Raw genomic sequence first — 4418 nt, 5'->3', positions numbered from 1 at the left:
GCAGCAAAAAAGGGCAAATAACTCTCCCCTAGGACTGTTTCCATGTGGGAAAATGGAACAGGGGAGGAAAACAGGAGCCCTTCCTCCCCTGTTCTGGTGTTCTGAGTTAGGGTTGCCAACCTCCAGGTGGTGGCTGGAGATCTCCTGCTATTACAACTGATCTCCAGGCGAGAGATCAGTTCCCCTGGGAAAAAAAAGGCCACTTTGGCAATTGGACTCAATGCATTGAAGTTCCTCCCCTGTCCAAACCCCACCCTCCTCAGGCTCCACCCCACAAATCTCCCGGTATTTCCCAATCCAGAGCTGGCAACTCTATTCTGAGTCCATTTGGGCGCTCCTTTATTTCTTAAAAGCTATTCCCTGTAGCTGCAGTGTGACTGCAGAGAACCTGGACCCAACTCTTTAAAAACCCCAAGCATGTAGTTTGGCCATGAGACAGGCTTCATACTGGCCCAAACAACAGAAGCTGGATCTGAGTGACCCCCATGATCCCTTGTGGTAATTACAATCTCCAGCCTTGTAGCTAAACCCCAGGACATGAGAGACTAAGTATATTCTCAGTTCTATAAAGCATACTTGAAACAACTTGCATAATCTATTGACGCTAACAGAATGTAGATGATTTTCTGTACAGCAGTAGTCTTCTTCCGTAAAGGTAGAATCATACTGTTTCCCATTGTACACCATGCACAACGGCAGGGAAAATGAGGGCAAGAATATGAGCTTATCATATATATATGAGGCCCATAGGAAACCTCTCACAATAAACTTCTGGGATCCACTCCAATGCAGATTGAAAAACATAATATAAAAGCCTACAATAAAGCCCATAGTGGAAATATTCCCGGTTTCCCCAGCACACCAACAACCACAGCTACAAAGCAATGGCTAGTGATTAACTGCAAATGAATTTACGTAACTTGAATCACATAGTTATTGTTACATTTAGTATTCCTGTTCCAGTACAGTCTTTGTCTCAAGAAAAAGCTTTATTGAACATACTGGAACAATCACGATCCTTCTGAGTTTGTATTTTGGGCAGTGCAGAAAATAACTTGTAAAAATGAAAGGCTGATAATGAAAAAAAAGAAAGAAGCAGATTGGATTGTTAGATTCCAGAGACTGACACCTAACGGGTTTAATTTATCTCTGGAATTGCATCAGCTTCTGTAAAACAGAGAGATATTGCATCAACTAAACACTGGTAGATAGAATAGTCCTTCCATTAGCAATGCTATTGAACAGAGAGACATGCAGCTTATGGGGGTCAAGCATATCTGTCAGGGGTAACTTGGGAGTCCCTTTTGGGGCCTATGGACTATGCAGTGTTTTCTGTTGGGGCAACTTCATGCCTCTGTCAGGGGGTATTCCCAGATTGAAAGGGTTTAGGGAGTGGACTAATTCCAGCCATACCCCGTGATCCACAGCCGACAATGGTGGGGCAGAGGTCTGTGCCTGAGTTGTGCCGGCGTGCAGCCACAGCAAAGCTGCGCTGGCGTCTAAGAGTGGCCTGGTGGTGCTGGGATCCTTTGCCGGTGTAACTAGCCCTAAGGGTCAGTCGGCTCCCTGAGCCAATTCATCCCCCCCACATGATTGTGTTGTATGTCTTTGAGAACTAATGTTTTCCCAACAATTTTGACTGGGCATCAGAATGGGCTGTTCTTTGGTTTATGCTACACTCACAAAAACGTCAAGCATTTTGAGCCCATCATGGGATGCAGGGAAGGGGGGCAGACAGCAGAACCACACACACTGAGATGAAGTGAACGCAGGCCATAACTTCACTTAATGCATCTCCAACACCCTTGCAGAAGAAGCCAGAAGCTACCCAGAGGCTGGGTAAACTGCACACAGCTCCAGTGTTGGGTGAAGACATGACAATGCAAAACAGAGGACACCAGTCTCTGCCTTACCACAGATCCCAATTGCATGACTGGTTCATAGCCTAAAGACCATCCCCAAACCTCTAAGATAGTCCCAGTGGTGGGTTGTGGTGCATCTCAACTGTTGACCTCTCCCCAAACCTAAGCCGGTAAATAAGACCAAAGCACCCACTGTGACAAAACAAAAAACAGGATTCACTGTGAGAAAGGTGGAGAAGACCAGGGCACTAAGGTAATCTTGGGAAAGAGGGAAAAATTGCTAGTGTTTTTGGTGCCTCTTCCTAGCTTCATGCAAACTAGTAGAACTTGCATTCACCCTCGGTTAATCTGCAGGTGAAAGGCAGCAATCCAAAGTAAAATCCCTGCTCTTACAGGTTATCTGAAGCCCTTCCTGCACCTCCCCCCGCCCAAGGCTAACTGTATTTTATGATTAAACACAAGGAACTCAGGAGTTATCCAGGGCACTGAAACCCATCCCATGACAATTGAACATGCTCGGTTCTCTAAGGTTATTAGAAACATTACAGAGACCATTTCAAGCTTATCTTCAGAAGTACAAGGGATAGTAAATAAAAGCTGAGCTGCTCCAGATGATAAAGTTGGTATCCAGTACCACAACTGGCAGGATGTAAACAAAGTTCTATCCATGGCTGAAGAATATAAGAGTGGCAGCAGACCAGCATAATGCCTCTGAACATGGAAGTTCCATTGAGCCCTCATGACTAGCCATTGAACTCCAGGAGTGTCAGTTTCCTGAAAGCATAGGTGAACCATCATTTGAAAGACTGGAGGTGTCCTAGCTATGCCGTTTGCAGTGAATTAGAAGTTAGTGTAACTGTACACGCCATGGAATCCCAGTATTATTAATTCCTATGGCTACGCTCCACAGAACCACAGGACTAGCTCTGTGTGCTCCGCAGACCTTTCACCTTTGTTTTTCTCCTACAGCAAAGCATTAGGATTATATCATGTTTCTTATCAAACTTGGCCAAATGACCAAGCTAAAAGTCCCAATTAACATACATAAGCTCTTTTGGCTGTTTGGACTTATTGAACAGTGGCCCATGTGGTTTTAAGTTTAAAAATTTTTGAATGCTTTGGACCTTGTTCTAACTGTAATTCATGTTACTATATCTGGTGTCAAAAGTTCAGAAAGAAGAACACAAGACTACAAATGTTTGCCAGTGTAAACCTCTTCTTAGTTCACAGAATTTAAGTCACTTGGAGAGCCAATAGTAAAAGGAAAACAAACACATTTTAGGAAATCCAGCAATATATTTAAAGGGAAAAAATATATATGCATAACCACAGATGTAAAAATGTAGAATTTATCAACCCATATTTCACATATGAATTAACTCATTCTGGGAAAGATGTTAGTGGAAACAATTTTGGAAATGCTGTAGTCAGAATAAATATTTTAATTAAACTCCAACAATTTAAGAATTGTGAGAAGCAACTCTCAGGTGTTGTGTGTGTGTGTGAAAAATCCCTTTCAATAGAAATGTGATTAACTTCAGACAATCAGTTGTGTCACATTTATGTGAAAGATTCCAAAACTAAAAGCACCATTACAGTGATTGTTAAAGAATATTGGGTTTCCTTTAATTAAATATACTGCATCCGAGAGTCCATTTGTAAGAATAGAACAAATTATGGGGCGCCACGTGTTGCTCCACTGGAAACAAAAAATTTTAAAAGCCAAAAATTCCCACATATATTGGGAAAGAAATAAACCTGGAGGTTTCATATCCAGTGACTCCTTATAGCAGGCTGACTGATAGTCGATATACGTACAAGCACACACAGTTGCTTTATAAAACATAACACCACTGGATCTTAATCACTAAGGAATTTCAATAAGCATGGGAGTGTTTTATATATATGTATTCCCCATCCACATAATTTAGGAACCCACTGAATGTTAGTGTGATTTATATAGGCTGAAAAACTATGAAATGTGTGCATGCACATAACAGGAATGATATTTACTACTAAATCATTGACATGTTCTGAAACATGAAGAGTGATGAGGAGAAAAGGTGAGTGTGATGCATAATATATAGCTTAAAAACAAACAAACCACCCATGATTTTATATGTAAACTGAAATAAAGAGAATTATTCAAACTAAAGTTGCACTCCTAAAAGCACTTCCGCCAGAAAAACTCCTCTTGAAAAGTCAGCCTAAAACTCACCATATGTGAGATGCCCTTTAAATTTGCCTGCTAGCGTTTTATATCTCTCTGGGAATGCAACCCAACACTAGCAGGCACAAGCCAGCCTGAAATACTTTTTTACTTTGAAGCCAGCATTGTGAGTTCAATGGGTCTTGCTTCTGGGTTAAGTTTAATATAGCAGCCTTTAGTATGCAAACTACCATCTCCACCAGCAGAAAACTCCTGCGCCAGGTATGCTCACTTCCTTACCCAGAAACTCTTTATTAAAATCCATGATTTTCATAACAGGTTATTTTCCTTGTGTAGCAGAAACAGCTTTCCCCCACTTTTTAAAAAAAGAGTAATGATACGCTTTC

Source organism: Euleptes europaea, chromosome 3 (assembly GCF_029931775.1).
Source record: "Euleptes europaea isolate rEulEur1 chromosome 3, rEulEur1.hap1, whole genome shotgun sequence".
Taxonomy (NCBI): domain Eukaryota; kingdom Metazoa; phylum Chordata; class Lepidosauria; order Squamata; family Sphaerodactylidae; genus Euleptes; species Euleptes europaea.
The sequence above is the reverse complement of the archived record's forward strand: the minus strand, read 5'-3'. Positions refer to the sequence as shown.